This window comes from Neopsephotus bourkii, unplaced genomic scaffold, assembly GCF_033783945.1.
Source record: "Neopsephotus bourkii isolate Nb327-2 ecotype Australia unplaced genomic scaffold, CSIRO-AGI_Nbou_v1 NB_1770, whole genome shotgun sequence".
Lineage (NCBI taxonomy): Eukaryota > Metazoa > Chordata > Aves > Psittaciformes > Psittacidae > Neopsephotus > Neopsephotus bourkii.
In genome coordinates, this window is record NW_026902244.1 from 184486 (window position 1) to 206110 (window position 21625).

Here is a 21625-nt window from a genome sequence, read left to right on the forward strand (position 1 = left end):
TCTTAAGCTACCACTTCATAGTGGTTTATAGTCCCTCCTTGAGGCAACCAAGCCAACTCAGATGACTTGGGAATTAGGAATTTAACAAGCAATTCTGCCCCTACCCTCTTCTCCCTCTGAAGTTCCCTTAACCACAGCTCTTGTAATTCACTTACATCGTGATTTTAAATGATGCTGAAATATTTTGGAGTCAGGATCATGAAAAACTGCTGCCCCTTACAGCTTGTCCTACAGTTACCAAGATAGAAGAAAAAACCCTCACAAGAAAGGCAACAGCCATGGAAAACTTAGTGCTCTGCAACAACAGAGTACACTGAAATTGGCAAAATAACTTCTTAGACCTTTTCCTCAATGACTTTCAGATTCTTGGGGTTCAAAAGTTTGGCACTAGTCATGCCAGAAACATTTCACTTTACTATAAGGAGCACAGCTCCCAGAACAGCCTCTGTTAGGAATGCTTACGTTCAGCTCTTTGTTCATCTTAGAATACATGTGAGGCTTCTTAACCTTGCTGTCAGCCTGGGCCCTGCAATCCTCCTTGACTGTTAAGCAACAGAGGAATGAGTATAGCTATGCAAAAGGGCTGCTGTTCCAAGATTTTTGCAACTAAAATGTAATTGTGAGTCTTGCCTATCCAACAGCTCATCTTCTCCTCCTCTTTTTATTTTTTAAACAGATTTCCATGCTGATTTTATGGACTAGATTTTGGGTTAGATTTTCTTAAGAAAACCCAACCCAAAATCTGCTTAAGAACCTTTCCTTCTAAACCTCTCCTCTCCCCATGTAAATATGCACCTCCTTGCACCAGGGAAAATCATAAATTTACAAAATAACTCATTCTTTGCAAGTATTTAATCAAATATCTGAGGAATTCAGAATTCAGCTTCAGTTAACGGCTTCAGTCACACAGTGATAGAAATCAGCCTGACCTCTGCTGACAGCATTTACATTCAATCTTTCAGTTGCTGCATCCACTGAACTTACCCACGCAGTTATGTTTAGACAGATTGGGCTCCTCACAGTGGAGCCATGCTCCTAAAACAAAATGTGAACACTGATGTTGGCAAGATGGCAGGCAACTCAAGTCATGATCAACTGGCATGTTAGCTGCCAATCTAATGCCACTGACTTCCCAGAGAATTGAGGGCAACAAAAGCTCCAGTTAATGAAGTCCCACATTTAGCGGATTATCAGCAAAACGTGTTTTCTAAAAATTCACCACAGAAACATCAGTATGACATGGGAATCTCATTTGTTAACAGCTTATTTAACCATGTAATTTATTGCTGGCATCTATAGCAAGGCAAGGTATTCATAAGTATTTGCTCTTCCATGGCAGAGAGCAAAAATATATATAAGTCATATAAAATAGATGAACCCAAGAGGGTATATAAAGCCTGCTCTTATTTTAGCTCTACAGATTTAAACGACAAGTTCAAGCCTGACACTATGGCAATGCAATGGTTCTGGGCCTCATTAATTTTTAAACAACCTTTATCGACCATAGCTTTTGAAACGAACTGTTACTAATGACTAGTCGTATGTCAATCTAATGAATGGGATACAGACTTCCATTAAAATAATGAAATTAGCTTATTTGGACTTTCATTCCAGTTTCATGGCACACAGCCCCAGGTAATTACAGTGAGCACTAACTTGCCCATATTAAAGTCTGTTTATTTACTTAAGGTGTTTAGTCAGGACATCCCAATTTAGCACGTCAGCTGGTTTTATGATTCTAGGAGTACTTGTCTTATTAACAAAGAGATAAACACATGCAGGCAGGGCAAAGTGCTAAAACATCAATTATGTACACACAAACACACAAAACCAGAAGCTTTGTGAAAAACCAAAAGCAGCGCACAATCCCTACTGCATAAATACATCTTAGTACTTCCACCTGGCAGCAGTAGTTACTTTTGGGGAACAGAACAAGGTCTGAAAGGCATCTTTGCTAAGTATAATTTGGCCCTTTCAAGAAATGCCTGTCCTTTAAGATACTGAGTATACCCTAAAATAAACTAAGCTAAATTGTCAAATATTATTGTGCTTTAGAGTGGTCAAGTCACGAAAAATTGTGATGACCTGATTTTTAGAAGTGTATCAGTCTGGCACCTCAGTGTGCCCCTAAGAATGCAAACACCTTCAGCTTAGCTTACAGCAAGAAGCTGTTATTAATATGTTATTATAAATATGTTATTAACGACAATAATGTTGTGAATAGATCATACTCAAGACTTCACACAAGTGTCTTCCAAAAGTACTCTGGCAAGCCCCTAGATCCTATAATCATAGATAACATCTACAACTGATGTAGATCAGCCCTATAGGGATGACTTCTGGAGCAGCTGTAGGTCTTGGTGTGAACATGCACGACAGGCCAGGTGAGAAGTTGCTATGCACAGCAAATCTGACTGCTAACAGAGGGCTGTCTAAATAGTGGCTTCTGTTTCATAAGACTAAAAGAAAAAAATCTGCAATAAATAAACTCAAGTGTCAAAGCAAGATATGTTAAATAAGGAACAACTTAACAACACCACTAAAGCTACCTGGCAAAGGAACACAAGTCTCTGTTGACTCAGAGAATGCACTGTATTTATTCTTACAGTTTTAATGTCTTAACAGGTTTTCAGAGAACTATTTTGAGTTGTACTGAGGCTGAAAATAAATTCTTGTAGTACAAGTCTTCAGAGAGATGCCACTCCTGCTTGTATCCCACAGAGCAAGGCAGGAATCAGCAAACCTTCTGCAGACAGAAGGCCTGCCCTGACAAAGTGTCAAAAGCTTTCCCACTCACATGGGTCAGAAGCAGAGCAAGGAAAAGCCATAAATGTTTCTACCAGCCCCAAAATATTTTACCTGAAGTAGAAGGCACTATGCAACAGAGGACATCTTTCTCAAAGAACACCGATATGACCCCACAGTTTTCCCAACACTTTGTTTTTTCCCCAGAAGTATACTAAATACTGACACAGAACCTCTCCCCAACACCAGGTTCAACTCTGTTCCGTGAAAGCCCAGGGAAGATGGGGCTGCCAGTATAGGGTGACAACTGGGCAGAGCAGAAACGCCAGTTTGTCCCTGCTTGCCCTGACCCCAATTTTCCATATCCCTCCAGAAATCTCTGAAGGATCCTTATCTTATTGCTGGTTGAAAACTACACAGCTTTCTAACAATTGTCATGAGGTGGGGAGAAAAAAATCCCTCTGCTTTTCACATGTTTGTGAATTATGTGCTGCAATAGACTGTGTTTATGAACACAAAAATCCATCATTAATTATACAGCAATCCCACTTTCTGAATTCAGTTTCCAGTCTCAAGTTGAACAAAACAGTTTCACAGCCACAATATGAATCTCTGTGACATGGAAATATTTCTTTTTTTTTTTGTTTCCTCAGACACATTCAGCCACTCTGTAAACAGATGTATCTGGAGCAAATGCAAGCTAGGATAGAGCCCATGATTTAACAGGATTTAGCGGGAAAGACTCAGAATTACTCCAGTTGACAGCTGTAACTGATGCCACAACATTTCCAAAGTGACTAGAGAAATGGAGGGCAAGTGCTACATCCAGTTACAGTTACCATGTCAGAGCTGACATCCAAAGCTGGATTCTCCCAGCCAAATTCTGATACTTCAGACTGACAGTGCAAATGGCAGTATAAAAACCTATAAAAGCCTACAATTTAAGGGACGTTTGGGTTTACAGTGGACTGTCTAATGCAGGAGAGCTCAAGGACCTCCCTTACTTGCCTGTTGAAAGCACATGAGACTTGACAACTATTTGACTAACATACACCACTGTTGATAAAGTATTTTATTTTTTCCTGAACCTCCAGACTACACAAGCATTAAAAGATACGTGAAAAGATGAAATAAAGAGAAAATGACATCAGGTATGCTTTGCTCTCTATTGCTAGCTTCCCCCTGAAAAATAAAATGTGTTGTGTTTACCAGATATTCTTTCTGGGACAGCCAGGCACAAAAACAAAGCAAGTTCATGTTACTGCTTTGTCCCTCCCACCACAAGCCACAGGACACATTGATCTCAGCTAAATCAATTTAGCTCAATCTACAGTCTTTCCCCTTTTATATTACATTAGGCCCTTATCCATCTTTCAAATTACCTTTGGCAATTAACTGAGGTGGCTAATTCAGGAGTTAATTGCTCGCTGTTACTCATGCAATCAATATAGACAAACCATTGCATTAGCATACTAGTAAGTCAAGTATAATAGTTAAAAGTTTCACTGTTTAATCCAAGCCTTAGAGCTCAACTGTCCGTACTAGAAGTAAGTCCAAATGAGTTTCCCACATTAATGCAGGAAAAGCACAGCACAGCCAAGAATCAAGCTCAGGTACTCAAGGACCTACACCATCACTTATTCCTAAAGATTGCTTCCTGTTTCACCAAGGCCTTTTACAGAAGGTCATACAAGTGATTCCTGATCAATCCCTGACCAGGTCCTGTAGCGCACCGTGTCAGACAGGATGCTCCTGTGGCTAAGCTCTACATGAAGCTCCAAGGACAATTTAGAAACAAATAATCAGGTCTACAAGAGATCAGTTCCCCACTCTCATTAGGTAAAAATGAGCTTCAACTCTGCAGCACAAGTTTTTTATTTTGTCCAAAGACTATGGGAAATGAAAGTCCTGGTACTTATTTCCAATCTGAATTTTTGGATTTCAGTTAAACCTCATGGCAACAAGTTCTGTGGTGTGAGTGAGAATGTCAGAAATTCTAGAACACCTGGATAAATGTATTCAGTAATATTAAAAAGTAAAAAAGAAAAACAAATTGTTTTTAAACAAACAAAAAAACTGCAAACAAACCCACCTGAATAAACTATAAATTGTCAGAATCAGCTTTTTAAATGTCTCCTTATGTAACAGCTCCCTTCTCCCAAAACCACCTCCAGTTCCACAAGTTTGGAGAGAGGGAAACACCTGCAGCTCACTGTACAGACTGGGCAGGGTGGCTTGGCCAAGCCCCAGACCAGCTTCCCACCTAGAACACTATTTGCCAGATTTCTTATGCATGGGAGAATTGCACTCATGGTTTTGATTGCAGCTGCATACTGAGTGGCCCCCAGTGACACTTCAGTTTCTGTCCTGCACTGACACAAATTAGTTACGTCTCATTATGGTGTGTTGAGTAATGTAATTTTTTTCCTCTGATATGTACCAGGAACAGCGGCATGTAACAGAGTCTGTCACTTTTCTCTGTTACAAGTCCCTTTGCTGAAATTCCCAATCCAAATTAGGTCCTGATTAAAAAATTTAAAAGTCATATTTGCAAAAATGACATAATTTTCAAAATAACATAAAACTTATAAAGAATAATGACTGCAAAAACAAATAGCTAAAATACAGGATTTAGGGAATGTATTTGCAAAGTTTTATGAGATCTTCTGTAGAAACATGCTAGCAGTTAAGAGTCATAAAAACTCATATGAAATAGGAAGAACATTTCCTCTCTTCTGGCAATGTATAAATTGCCTGTATTTAGAATTACTGCCATAAATTTTCAGCACTTGTCTAGCAAGCCTGTACTGTTAACAGCATTCAGTGATTACTGCAAAGAGTAAGAGACATTTGTAACATACCATAAATACATCAGGAAAATGAATTTTTAAATGTCATTAAGCTGTATCCCACAGCTATCTATAAAAAAAAATACATATTTTCCTTTAAAGTTTTTTGTAACATTTGCATTTCGGTAGTTCATATCTAAAGACCCAGGTCTGCTGATCTGAAGTCAGCAAGATGACTAAAAAGGGCTTCACACCAGGCTCAAGCTTTCAAAATCCTGGATTCAAACACCTCTGGAGTATCAATGCTGCCCTCAGTTCAAGGGCTATTAGTAGCACAACTGGCTTAATTGGAGGATTTTCCAGTTATGCCCATCAGCTCTACAGTCCTCACTCTCTCAGCTCTGCCACACTGGCAGACGACTAAACCACTGCTCTCCACTGACATGTTGCACAGTGCCAGATGCAGGCTGACCTGGGTACAGTATGATAGGACCACTAAAAATTGAGGGAGCTCCTTACCAGGCAAAAATATAGCATGTGTTCAGATGTTTACAGAATTCCAAAAAAAAACAAAACAAAAAAACCCCAACATTTAAGCTTTTCATTTTAAAGTAAAATTGATGTGCATTTTAAGTAGTCTTGCAGTCTTATTTTCTTATAACAACAAAACCTGCTGTCAGGTGGTTCATGCTGACACATCTATCTATGTGTCATCATGGCCACACAGAGCTAAACCTTTATGATCCCCCTGCAGCTACGGGCAGCAGACAGGTTCTTCACTCCTGTATATTCCCTGCTCTCTTTCATCAGTTGGGGGTGAAGTTTTACACAACTTGTCTGGGAGGGAAGGGCAGGCTGCTGCTGGGCATTTGCATCCCTGACTGTATGATTAGCTTCCTGTGAGGCACTGCAACCCCAGAGATGGGGATGGACAAATAATGCTTGTGTAAGCACACAAGAACACGTGCATATATTTAACCTCTTTCCATTTTTATGTAATTACTATAGGTAATTACTCAGCTATTTTTCTTTTGATGGACAGTGGCTCAACACTAAAATTAACTGCAAACTCAACACAATATGTAACCAATGTAACCATGTATTTGTGTTTTGTGACACTTCCTGGACACAGCTATTTCGGAGGTAACTCTTTTCTCTGAAGCTTTTTATATTTCCATTCTTTTAAAGAGAAAAAGCATAACCAGGAACAGCCTTCTATAATATAGCAATAGGATTTTACAGAAATCAAGTGACCCTACACAGATACCACCTAAGCAACCTTCAGCATTTAATTCAGCCAGTGTGATGAACTTAGTAGACAGATGAACTGCAGATTGCCTCAATAAATCTACAGAAAGATAAATTTTGTGTCAAAAGTTGTTTGGTTTAGGGTTTTTTTTTCCTCAGGTAGAAACCAATAATATATTTATATATGCCACAACTGTATAATTACATACTGCCCCATGTCAGTTTTAGGAGTTCATCAGAGCAGTAGGCTAACCCATGGGTGCAATGCCATACCTACCCCATACTCAGCATGCGTCTCCCCACTGAACTGAGAGCCCACCTTCCCAGATGAGCTGGGACTGCCATCAGTTTGGAGGGCTGGGGTAGGCCTACCTGGAGGTTTCTGCTTCAACTTTCTAGACATCACTATCTCCCCAAATGCAAACCATCAATTTGCTTAACAGGTTACAGATGTCATCCATGTATTTGCTGACTCTTCCAGAAGTTCCTGGGAATGCAGACAGCATTATTATTGCTGCAACAAATAACAATGAATTTTCATTGTTCCAAGAGTCTGCTTGCAACTGCTGCAGGCATGTAAGCAGGTGTGTGTTCTACAGGCAGCCACCCTAAAGCTCTTACAGCTTTTCTCAGCTGCTGTCATCCCAGTCACTAATTCCAAAAGGTATTAGAATATTCATAGACACTTCTAAACAGATTAGGCATAGGCAGTAAATCATATGAGATTAACCTGGCAAAACATTTTTATCCTTTCATGTGCAGCTGTTCAAATTTCTGTAGCAAAGGAGATTGTCTCCTTCGGCTGTAATATTTTATTTACCTTTGCAAGACAGAGATGTGGAAGGTATGAAGGGAGATCGAGAGCTCAGTTTTACCCAGTAAGCAAAGACAGCTTTTTTCTCCGTCTCTTTTTTTTTTTTCACTCTACTGAAGCATACTGAGATATGCCTGCAGTCAGACATCCTCCCTGAGAAGGCAATGGGAAACTTTCCCACCAACTCCAGAATAAGTGCAAATCAATAAACACAAGGTTAACACCAAGAAGCAGGATCAAGAAACAAAAAAGTACCCTTACTGTTTTTTTTCTTTTACTTACACCAACATAAGAAAGGAAAGATGTACATAAGCAGGAATGGACTCCACCTGCCACATACACACCAAACAAACAAAGAGCAACAGCCAAACACATTTAAAACTTGGATTCTTCAGATATTTACTCACCTGGTTTTAACTGAAGCAAATGCAACTCAGATTCAAAGTAATATTTTTGTGATACTATTTTTTTCTTAATTGAATTAGGAATTCACTCTTCAATCTCTTAAAATTTAAATTAGATCTTCGAGCATGTGATGCTACCTCCACAGCTGTACTGGCTTACACTGGTGCAGTGTTCAAGGCCAAGTTGGACAGAGTCTTGCATGACATGGTTTAGTGTGTGGTGTCCACCCTCATGGTAGGGGTGTTGCAACTAGATGATTTTCAGGTCCTTTCCAGCCTTAACTATTCTATGATGTACTAATCTATAAGCCAACGAATATCATATTAGGCATCAACAGAAATGTGGACAATTTTTATTCATCTGTCATCCTAGGCTTCCCATTGCACCCAACATAAAATGTACATGAACCTCTGGTAACACATCTCATGACTGAGATTAACAAAATCAAATAAACTCTACTAACCTGCTTTGGTAATCAACTTTGATGATACTGCCTGCTGTTCCATGGCATCTGCACATACAGACGACACATTGCAATGCTGACAAAATGTACTTGCTGTCAAGCTTCTCAGATGTGGAATTCTTGCACAAGCCAAAACCAATCTGCATTAGAGTTTACAAAGATATTTACTGTCCTTCTCACATTTAATAATGTGAAGAGAGTAAGGAAGAGACATGCAGGCAACTCAACGCCAGATGCCAACTGATTTTGAAGAAAGAACAAAATATACTTTAAGGTTGCACAATGCCACACAATACTTTCAGTTTAGCTGCTTCAGTTCCCTGAAACTTCTTGTGTCTGTGCATGAAGTGATCTCTGTTTGAAGCTTTTCAAGTGTTTCATAGTTTATTTTGGGATACTCTGACAGATTATATTCCTCTAGAGTTCGTGGGCTTGCTTCTCCTTGATTTCTCAAATGTAATTACCCAGCTTTGTATGCACAAATAGGATTTGTACCAATGAACAGCTCTTGAAGTCTGCTTCAGAGTAGAAATGAAAATCTACCAAGGTTAATGAACTTGAACTTCGATCAAACCAACATAAAATACAGATGAAGAGCAGCCTGTCTAGTAACACCTCTGTGTACCTCTGACTGAACAAATTAATACTGTCCTTTTCTCCCACTCCAGCACAAACAACAACAACACAAGGTCCCTTTTTCAACTATTCTGGGAAAAATGGAGCATTACAGTCCCAGCTCCCCCCACACATGCGCAATATTTGGACGTTTGGGTGCAGACTGCTGCTGCATTATCAGTACCATTCAGTGGGAGCATGTATACAAGTTGTGTGTTCAGTCTTTGTTAGCCTGGCTATTGAATTTATTCAAGGAAAGGAGCTGCTTCCACTTTGTTTCCATGACAACAGTACTAAGAATTTTGTCTTCATATAAGCAAGTTATTACTTTCTGTGTTTCCATAGTCTAGGCAGAAAAATTAACATAATATGGTCTCAAGACAGACAATCAAATCTTCCTATCCTCCCAACACTCCTATAAGGCAGCAAATTCTTCGATTTCATTACCAGAGGTATAAATGGGTTGAAAAGTAATCCTCATTCCTACAAGTATTAACACTGGAGAGATTCAATTTCAAACCAACTTCAATTAAAGAAGATTCTTTTGATGTCCGTCTTTCTGTACACCCTGACTAAGAACAGCCTAGCTTATTATTGCCTGTCTTTCAATTTAACCTTTGGAAAGCATTTTTGAGATGTTTATCCATAAATTATGGTCACTGTTCTCTTCTATATATAATTTCAACTCATACTGGTAATGCATTCAGATGCATTGCAGCGCTATAAAAAAAAAATGAAGTTTCCCCAGAATGTAAAGATCAGAATCTACACAGGTTTTAAAGAAGAAAAGAATGATTCAGATATGAACACTATTGACTTAGCCATTAAATTAGGTGGGCTAAAACTGTAGTGGCTGCACCAAAAACCCCACAGAATAAGTAGAAGGCTGAAAGTATAATTTCCACTGAAACAACTGTGAAGCTGCTCTCCTGTGAAAAGTGAATCTGAATCAAAAGGTTCTCATCACAGAAGGAAGAGACTTCAGAAGAGTCTCAAGTTCAACAAGTTGGTGACTAACTTTGTTGAGAAAGAATTTTTAAGATAAGCAAGGAGTGGTACAACAAGCAAGACATTCAGTGTGTATGCCTTGTACCACATCATGCAGCACATAAATTCACATTTTACCACATAAATTCAGCCCATCTCTTAAATACTTAAGAAATGATAAATGAGCACTGAGAACTGCTTTTGCAGGTAAAGAAAATTAAAGCAAGAGCATTCTCTTCCAAGTCTTGTCTCCTGAACTACAAGAAGAATCAGATCCCCACATCCATAGTGGTCTTAAAAAAGGATACAAATTATACCATGAATTGTACAAACACTGCAGCCATTTCACATCACAGAACAACTGGGACATTTTCATCTCAAAAACAAGGGACATGGTGAGACAGATCTCATTGTGTGGTACAAATTGTTGCCATTCCACTGACTTAGCTGGAAGGCTTTTTACACCAGCTGAAAATGTGAACCCACTACCAGACATATTTATAATTGTGACTCTCCTGGAGTTGACTCACAAGGAGTAGCTGCCAGCTCTGATGGATTCTGGGTTCCTTTCAGTACTTCAAGGTAGATGGGTTTATAATCATGACATTTATCCTGTTATCAAGCACGTAAGTAAGCATATTAAATCAGCCACAGAACAATGAATGTTTGAAGGTAGGTTGAGCAGGAGAATCCAATTCCTGCAAACGAGAAAGGTACAAAGGTTTTTCTTCAATGAGGAAAAAAAAAAAAAAAAAACAGGGAAGGGAGGAAAAAAAAACAACCCATTGAATGAAGTATGGTCAAAATACTGAAAACCCAAGAGAGGACAAAAAAGGAGGGAAGCCCTGCCAGGTCCAGCACTTGCAGTAACTGTTCTGTATAGAACACTCCTACTTGCATGGCTGGGCTGGCAGCCAGGAAGCTGATTTGGGACTGTCCTGGGTGCAGCAGTAACAGTCATTTTTCCCCTTCTTAGTAACTGGTGCAGTGCTGTGCTTTTGACTTTCAGCCTGGGAACAACACTAATAACATCGATGTTTTTAGTTGTTGCTCAGGAATGTTTAGTCTGACCAGTGACTTTCTGAGCCTCATGGTGTGCCAGGGAGGAGAGGAAGCCAGGAGGAAGCAGAAACAGAACACCTGACCCAAACTATCCAAAGGGGTATTCCATACCACAGCATGTCATGTGCACTATATAAACTAGGGGGAGGTTACCTTGAAGTGCTAGATCACTGTTCAGGTTGGGCTGGGTATCGGTCAGGGGGTGGTGAACGGCTGTATTCTCTTCCCTTGTTATTTCCCTTATCATTATTATTATTGATGGCAGCAGCAGTGGTTTGTGTTATACCTTAGTTACTGGGCTGTTCTTATCTCAGCCTGTGGGAGTTACATGATTTCAATTCTCCTCCCCGTTCCTCTGGGAGTGGGGGGAGGAAGGAGGAGAGTGAGCAGGCGGCTGCGTGGTTCTGAGTTACCGCCTGGGATTAAACCACAACAGGGACGAACCCCAAACCTGGCACACCCCTAAGACTGCACTAAAAGGCATGTCTTCACTACAGTGTCAGTATATTTAGGACTTTGTGAAACATCTCCACTGATGTATGTATGTACAACTAATTGGAGAGGCTACTTTGATCTGCATCATCACCAACAAGATTCCATAAATATAAAACTGGAATAAAGTTAACCAAACTTGCCTAGAAACTACAAAATACTAAATCTTTGCTTTTCTAGTACTTCCCTGCAATCTTGTGGAATGACTTTTGCATAAAAAATGAAGTCTCCTATATATCTCATGGAGAGGGGGAGACAGGACAGGGAGAAGGCAAAGCTTGGAGGTTTTATATTGCAATCTGTGTTTTCTAAAACATATTTCACAGATGGATGCCTTTAAAATATAATATCCCTGTCCCAGAGTACATCAGCCACAGCTGAGCTCTCTATACACAATTTCAGGTCCACAACCACAGAAATTAAGAGTTAGGAATGATCTAAAAGAGAGTTAAAACCAGCTTGTTTACATGTTTGCCTGCTTCAACCTTGAAAGATAACTCTTCTGACTTCATTTTCACCATTTGTTTTTCATCTTTCTGTTTCTTGTGGTTCTCTTTTTCATTTTGATAGGTAGGAGCTCCTGAACAGACACAAAAGTCCGCCTTTGACATGGCACACATGGGCATTTCAGACATAAGACAAATCCTGAACAAGTTATAAACACTGATTTATATGTTCAGAATACACCTGAAAGGAATAGTGTGGAAGGTTGGTTAATCACAATGACAGCAATTTGTAGAAAACAGAGACTTCCGGTAATGAAAGTAACCATTTCAGCTGTATAGCAGTAGTGCTAGAGGTCAAAAGCTCCTTTCCCCTGACTGAGACTCAGTCTTTTATGAAGAGCAGGCTGGTGGTCAACAATAAGTGATCATTAAACCATTTTCTCACTTAAATAAAAAATCTTAATAAAACAGTGATTAGAACCGGATATTCATCATTTGGTGCACTGCAGTCATGGAGAGGATTTCCTTGACAGTCTGCAAGATCAATTTAGAATTACAAAATTCTAATGATGCCAGGTTACAACATCATTTAGAAACACAGTTTTAGTTCAGGAGACAAGGAAGGTCTCAAGTTAATTTTTGTTCCAAATCTTTCAGTCTTGTTAATTAGACACAAAAACATGAGACATCTTATAACTCCACTTGAGCAATTGAAGAGCACAGCAGATAACACTAGTTAATCTTTAGAATGACTGTGAAACAATCAGGAACCATCAGTCTTGCATAAGAAATATGTAATTACTGCTCCTGGCATAGAGTAAGTCACAAGAAAAGAGTAAATGAGGTTCAAATAAAGAATTTGAGTCATTTACACAGCTGAGCCATCAGATCCCACAAGGTCTTTGCCACTAACATATAATTAATATTGCATGTAAAGATAGAAGAGGAATTTGCTACAAAACAAGGCATCATTCAGAATACTGAGGAGGAAAACCTTGGCAACTACTGCAGAAAAGGAACTGAAACCATCAGCAAATTAATGAGAAAATACAGTAGTTCATACTGAGAGAGGTCTATTCTGTTCATGCATAAAGATTTCAAACAATACTCAGCACTGGCATAACTCCACAGACTTCAGTGGGCTGCTTCTGTGCATGTAGGATTTCTACTAAGCCAGCCAAGAAGTGCCACCAATCAGTAAGGCAGGAATCCATTTTTATTGACTCCCTTTTTCTTAGTAATTCTACACCAATATTTTCAGCCATTTTCATGCCCTTAATAGAAAATAGTGACTATGAGAAAACAGTATTTCATTTCTGAGAACATGTGATTCTAGCTTCCTGAAAAGTGAGAGTAACCTAATGCTTAAAGCTCCCTTTGCTATGAAAAAGCATAATCACGAGACATTATATTTGCCAATATCAGTATGCGTGCTTTGGCCTTGCTCCTCAGATAACCAAAATATCATTTTCTGGCTATCAGAGCAAGACACCAGGGACATCACTGAAGTGGTTATGAAGGTTAGACTCGCTGTGTAAATCTTTAATTTCAAACCCAATGTCTAAGTACTCCTGGTCAGCATGGGGAGAAGAGAGTCTTGTTTCCATTTAACCCTTAATCAAGCATGAAGAGTCAAACTTAGTCTAGTTTTAAAATATTGATATCCTAGATAAGACTAGTAAATTCAAAAGATGGGCAGCATGGTTATAAAAGGAATAGGAGAATACTAGGAATTAACTGGTAATTTGCACAGGAAAAATAAACAATAAAGTCACAAACAGCATCTTCATTAGAGCTCATCCTAGTCAGAAAGGTAGGCCAGCAAACCCATGCAAACTATAACTCTGAAGCACAAGAACTGAAGTATGTGGGGATAAAAAAAATCATATTAGAAAGCCATAAAGTGTCAGGAACAAATGGGCTATTTTTGAACTGAACTTCACTTGGTTATAATCTGTCTAATTCCCATTATGACTTTTAGGGAGAAGAAAGTTTCATTTTCAGAATATAATTGCTTTGCTATTTTCTATGGTATTGCAAGTCTCACTTGGTATTCTTCATGTATTATTTTTGTTCCTACGCTATTTTCTTTTTATATAATTTACCAAGTCTGGTTCTTCTTTTTAATCCCTTTGCAGTCTTCTATTTCACTACTACAATGTTGCCTTGAGATGATTGATGACATGTTTGACATTTACATTTTATTGGAAAGAATGTAGATTGCATCTTTCTTATCTGTTCCTAAAAACATTTCCTCCATTCTCCTATAACAGTTTTGGGGACAATAGTTGCATCCCCATCAATTTTCTTCTATTCATTACACACTTCTTTGAATACTGACTTTTCAAAGTTTAATATTTTTCTGCCACTACTCTTTGTACATATTGTAGCCTCATGAATATTTCAAATCCAACAGCATTATGATCACTCAACCTTATAAAAGCTCACCAGCATCTATCTTATTTATCATACAGGTCCTGCTTCATTTCCTGGGACTATGTCCAAAATATCCTCTGAGATATTCTTTTGTTTTGACTTGCTCATATAAATTAAAATAGAAAACAATCTTACACTACAAATGTGTCTTTTCTCAGGCATTAAACAATTCTTATTCTAGTCAAACTAGAAGTAATTGAAATCCTCTGTGATCAGTGCTCCATCCTTTTAATGAGTCTCCACAAGAGCATAAATATTTCTTGATTTTCCTGCTTACCCTCTCATGAATAACATGCTTATGATCATACCTTTAATCATTTCCAGACTGTATTTCAACTCCAATATCTCATTTTTTCAAGCAGCATGCAGCCCCTTACCCATTTTTCCAGTTTGTCGTTCTGTGTACCCTACTGCTGAGCTCCAGCTGTAAAATCCTGCAACGTTTCATTAACTAACATTCCTTAGAAATTTCTCAGACCCCCAATTTGCCTGTGATTTTACCTCTAGCAACTTGCAAACAAGGGTAAGATTCACAGGGCTCTCCTTTTATTGAAGAATGCATTCAAGATCCCACTCTGAATGCCCTGGAAGTTCTTTAAAACATCAAAATGTAGAAGCTCTTACTGTAGATCTTGCTCACAGCAGGCTGGAATAGCTGCTATTTATCAGTGATTTCACTCACTAGGGTGACTTGCAGAGCATGGGTTGTTGGTCTAGCTCACAAAACTGTCTTTGAAACAGGCATGAGTGCAAAGGACTCTAGAAGGAGTCAAGGTTGCTGCATCCTGGCTTTTCACTTATTCCTCACTTCCAGGTACACAGGTTCCTTCCAGCAGCAGAACTGGGCTGGGATTCTTGCCATATCTAATACCTGGCTGGTGACGTGAAACAGGAACACAACTGCTCCATACACATGCAGTGAAGGGAGCTTAAAAACCCATCCAGCAGGCTGAGAAGCTGGCTACAGCAATCAAGTTTATATATTAATAAATATGCCTACATCAAGGTCAAGTAGTGCATCAGTTATTTCCAGATAATGATGTTATCGTATCCATCTGCCAAAATCCCTGTCTGTTATGGAGAGAGTGCTGGCAAGAATGGATGAAGGACAGGCCAATTAATTAACTTCTCTTCACACACTGGTAAAAAAATACCAAGTATTTTACCACCTGCATAGGAAAGAAGCAGCTCCGCTGGGCAGCCAACTTCAGCCACGTGAGCAGCAGTTCCCAGCACAGATCATCTAAAGGATGGGTTTCAAAGCCCCTCTTGACTTGAAAATACTGTTCATAAATTTATTTCTCATAAAACTCGGTGTCTTTACATAAGATCTATAAGCTGTCATAGGTTAAAGTCTAATTGTAGTGTACTAACCTGGGTCTGTACTTGCTTCAAAAAGCTGCTCTGAAGACAAAAGAGACAGCAATACAGCATTTCAGCATCTGTTGCTCTTCTATAGCTATCTGAAGAAATAACTCAATGCACTATTAGAGGACAAGGAGTTGCTAACTTCCAGAAGAACAAGGCAGTGAAAACTATGAAACATTCCATTGTGTGGTGTGGCACAGAGGAAGCTAATGAGACAGGGCAGGAAACTCTCTCTACTTTTTCACATTCTTTAAGAGATAGAAGATGCTTTATCCTGAATTGACACACAGTAAAAACCTCCAAAACAACTGTGATCCAAGTAATAATGTCAGTTGCTGAACAGTACAAACTGAGGGCAAATAAAACTATTTGCTTAGACAATTTCAATAGCTTTCAATAGCTTAATTTGCAATTTTAATCCCACTTGGCTTCTCTAATTAAAATCAGATGAATTTTCAAATGATGCTAACATCCTCAATAGCTCATATTCACTAGGGGTCTCCATCATTTCCACACAGTCCCCAGTCTGCCTGTCACCTCTCAGTATCAGTCATTAGAAACTATTCATCGAGATCCACCTCTTCAAGGTTCACTTACAAAAATTAAGGTCATTTACTCTCAAGGCTCTTGGCTGTTAATCGCAATACTAGTCTGAAGTTTCTCTTCCCCAGTGCTTCTCTGTTCTGGGAATGGATGGAAGTAGAATCAGGGGGCAATATGGAACAGTTTGCAAGTTTTTCATTTTTACACAACAACCTTTTCCAATCTAGGCTAAGGGTTTTCCCACGCCCCACCTGGATATGCTCAAATCTACATAAAGCTCAAGGAAATAATCACCCAGATGACTGCTTCCAGTTATCACACCCCCCACAGTTCAAGATTTCCCTCTAAGCAGAGAAATTGCTTTTCATTTTGTTTCTTTTCTTAAAAGGCTAGCCCAGCCTTTCTGATGCTCTTCTGCATTTCTTTATGGAGACAGCTTCATTTCAGCAGTATCTAAGTCATCACTGCACATTGTCTGTAAAGTGTTTTTTGATCTTCTAGGATGAAAGTCTCTTAATGGCAAACTATTAATAACAACAATGGGGTGGCTATTGTAATTGTAAATTAAATACCACTCTCCTGCACTCCTCATTAATAAAAAAAATTTAAAAATTCAATCATTTAAGTTATTCAGTCAAGATGAAAACAAAAAATTATATTTGGAAAAAGACAACATTAGGTACAACAGTCTCACATGTTGGGATTTTCTGTGCTTGAAAAGGAAAGCACAGCACAGCTCTGGGAATTCATGTTTAACTGAATCAGGATTGAGCAGCCACAAGGCTTTGAGCATGATTTGAACTCCAGCCCTATGAAGAGCAGCATGAGAATACACAGCGTGAAACCATCTGTACCTCAGGGTCACCTGCAGCACACCTTACAAGGTAAAAACGATGGTGGTGCAGAAGAGGCAGTACAAAGATATGTTTTCTTTAATATAATTTTAAAATAATAACAAAAATAAATAAAAAATTAAAGAAAAATGGTACTAGGCAAGATTTCTGTGTTTGAGGGTCTTTGGCTTGCTCTGCACAGGAGTTCATTTCTCTGTAAGAAGGAAAATAGCATTTAAAAAAAGGCAGCTAGACAGAAAAAGTTATTTGCTGGCTTGCATCCAGCTGAAACTAGACTCTGCTTTAGCACATAGCATTCATTTACTGAAGACAACTCAGATAAGCAATTACCTCACTCTTCTATTCCAGTTCAAGTATCTGCTCTGTGTATATTTGGTCTAGAGGTTCCATGAAGAAAGTTATTGATCCTCTTAATTGGTGAGGACATTGCTATGTGACAAAACTGTCCACCCACTTTCCCTAATTAAGAAAAATCCAATTACCACACACAAGTGTAAATTGTGAGACTGCAAATACCACCCATCAGTCTTCAGGAACTGGCACAACTGGCAATATGTTCCCAAACCATCTGTACCGCAAAGGATTCATTAAAAATGACTTTTCAACTTATGTACTGGTTTGTAGGACAGTAACTTGCCAAAAAAGTATATGTATTTGGAAATGGTTAAACCAAGTCAGAATTACCTACTTTCTCATTGCGTGAGTGACTGTGGTTATAAAGTGATACAAGTTGAAGCAGATAGTTCTGCTCTAAATTCAGGGGAGCAGCCTTGCAGATCAATCCTCTCTCCACAACCCTCAAAGAACATGAAGTGGAAAAGCTCACAGGGAGGTGGAAATGTAGATCAGCGCTGCAGAATGTGTAGAATCAATGGCAGCTGCTAGAAGAGGAACAGAACAAACAAGTGCTCTGCCTGGCACTGGAGATGACATGGAATCACACCTCAGAAACCATGCCTCTGAAATTGCATTCAATGGAACAGAAGTCATAGGAAGGAATAGATCTGCAATACAAAAATCAAGGTTTTGAGGAAGAGACAGAGATTGCCAGTGTAATGAAGAATATACTAAAGTCTTGAAAGAAGATGTAACAGCGAAAGAACAGATCCTCTTAAGTACTTAAAGCAAGCCCTTCACTCTCCACTACAATGCAAACCAAATTCAGTGCTCAGAGCAGAACAGGGCTTTCTTTCTTCTCCTACTCAAATGCCCGAAGCCCAAGAACACTGCAGTGTGACAGTAATATGATTATGACTGGACAAAAGAATCCCTTGAAGAAGGACTACAGAAATCTAGATCTTACTCACTTAGGACACAGTGAACAAGTGCTGCCATACCTGTCACAGATCACTAAGAAAAATAAGAAAATAATTAAACTCTGAAATAAGCAGATTTAAGTTTCTTTGCAAATTTGTCTTTAAACAGAAGGAACAGCATAAAGGAGAAAAATTACTTTGAAAGTAAAAACATCCAGTTAGGCAGACTGATAAGACAGACAGTGATAACAAGACCAACAACAAGCAAACAGTTAACTATGAAGGAGGATGTCAAAGGGTCTATAAGAGGTTTAGGTAATAAAAAAAAAAAAAAAGATTCAGAAGACTGGATAGTGACAGAAAAAAGGGCAAAAGTGACATATGATGGAAAACTGACTACAAATGCCAGGTCTAAAAGCAAAGGGTAGTGAAAAAGGATAACATCATAATGGAATTACAGTTAAGGCTGGAATATGGGCTCTGATATGGCCTTCATAGAACTGTTGTATTTGCACCAAAGTAGGAAAAGAGATTGCCAATAGGGAGATCAGGCCTTAGTAAATGAGAAATCCACAAGGCAGTGTCAGTATGAACTTGCTACTAAAATGAAAAATGCCATAAACTGATATGCAGTCTCACTCAATGTAGGGATTGCTACAGAGCAGGAATGGTCTGGACAAAGGTGTACAAAATAAAGGTAAAACACATTTATCCCTTTTTAGTGGCCAGCTGAAGACACTGATGAAAGAAGTGAGAGCTATCAACTTCATACAGATTTTACATGATAAATGCTTTCTTGAATGTAAATGCTACAAGCTATATCCCAACCCTGTTTGGATACACCATACAGGCAGTCAGACCTTGTGGAAGCTCATAGCACCAAGAAGCACAATCCTTTCAGAACACAGCCTTAACTGCTGTGTGAGCCTCCTAAAAACATTCATAGAATCATAGAATAGTTAGGGTTGGAAAGGACCTTAAGATCATCAAGTTCCAACATCCCCTGCCATGGGCAGGGACACCTCGCTCTAAACCATATCACCCAAGGCCTCGTCCAACCTGGCCTTGGACACTGCCAGGGATGGAGCATTCACAACCTCCCTGGGCAGCCTATTCCAGTGCCTCAGCACCCTAACAGGAAAGAATTTCCTCCTTATATCCAATCTAAACTTCCCCTCATCCGTATTCCCTTATCATCCATATTGCATTGTACTCTTTGCTCTTGTTGAGGCAAAAGCAGATGTAATGGTGTCCTGGGTTTAGCAGCGGCAGTAATTTTTTCTCCTTCTTGGTAGCTGGTGCAGTGGTCACACTCTTTTTGATGCAGCCCAGGATACAGTTGGTTTCTGGGCTGCAAGCGCACACTGAAGCCGGCTCATGTTCATTTTCTCATCAACCAGCACCCCCAAGTCCTTCTCTGCAGGGCTGCTCTGAATCTCTTCTCTGCCCAGCCTGTAGCTGTGTCTGGGATTGCTCCCACCCAGGTGTAGGACCTTGCACTTGGCATGGTTAAACTTCATAAGGTTGGCATCAGCCCACCTCACAAACGTGTCAAAGTCCCTCTGGATGGCATTCCTTCCCTCCAGCATATCAACCGAACCACACAGCTTGGTGTCATCGGCAAACTTGCTGAGGGCGCACTCAATCCCACTGTCTATGTCAGCAGCGAAGATGTTAAACAAGACCATTCTCAACACCAATCCCTGAGGGACACCTCTCATTACTGGTCTCCAGCTGGACATGGAGCCATTGACCACAACTCTTTGTGTGCGGCCATCCAGCCAGTTCTTTATCCACCGAGTGGTCCATCCATCAAATTGATGTCTCTCCAATTTAGAGACAAGGATGTCGTGTGGGACAGTGTTGAACACTTTACACAAACCCAGGTAGATGACATCAACTGCTCTACCCCTGTCCATCAGTTCTGTAGCCACATCATAAAAGGCCACCAAATTGGTCAGGCAGGATTTCCCCTTAGTGAAGCCATGCTGGCTGTCACCAAGCACCTTGTTGATTTTCATGTGCCTTAGCATGCCTTCCAGGAGAATCTGCTCCAAGATTTTGCCAAGCACGGAGGTGAGACTGGTCTGTAGTTCCCCGGGTCATCCATTGTCCCCTTCTTGAAAATGGGGGTTATAGTTCCCTTTTTCCAGTTGTTGGGAACTTCACCTGACTGCCATGATTTCTCAAATATGATGGCCAGCGGCTTAGCAACTTTATTTGCCAGCTCCTTCAGGACCCGTGGATGGATTTCATCAGGACCCATGGACTTGTACACATTCAGATTTTTAAGATGGTCTCGAACCAGTTCCTCTCCTACAGTGGGCCCAAGGTCTTCATTCTCACAGTCCCTGCGCCTGCCTTCCAAGACTTGGGTGGTGCGGTCAGAACCTTTGCCAGTGAAGACCGAGGCAAAGAAGTCATTCAGAACCTCAGCCTTCTCCAAATCCTGTGTAGCTAGTTCACCTGAGAGCTTCCTGAGGGGGCCTACATTCTCCCTAGTCTGTTTTTTATTTGCTATGTACCTGTAGAATCCCTTCCTGTTATCCTTAATATCCCTAGCCAAGTTTAATTCTAACTGGGCCTTAGCTTTCCTGACCTGGTCCCTAGCTTCCCGGACAACATCCCGGTACTCTTCCCAGGCCGCCTGTCCTTGCTTCCACTTTCTATATGACTATTTTTTCATTTGAATTTTCCTCAGCAGCTCCTTATCCATCCAAGGAGTTCTCCTGGCCCTCCTGCTGCACTTCCTTCCAGTTGGGATGCAACACTGCTGAGCTTGTAGCAGGTGATCCTTGAAGGCCAACCAAGAGTCTTGCCCCACCCCCCCCGGGCTATATCCCATGGAACCTTACTAAGCAGGTTCCTGAAGAGGCCAAGGTCTGCCCTCTTGAAGTCTAGGGCAGTGAGCTTGCTGCACGTTCTTCTCACTGTCCTGAGGATCTCGAATTCGACCATCTTGTGGTCGCTGCATCCAAGGCTGCCCTGCAGTGCCACATTTCCAACAAGCCCTTCCCTGTTGGTGAGCACAAGGTCAAGCATGGCACCTCTCCTTGTTGGCTCCTCTATTACTTGCAGAAGGAAGTTGTCTTCCACACAATC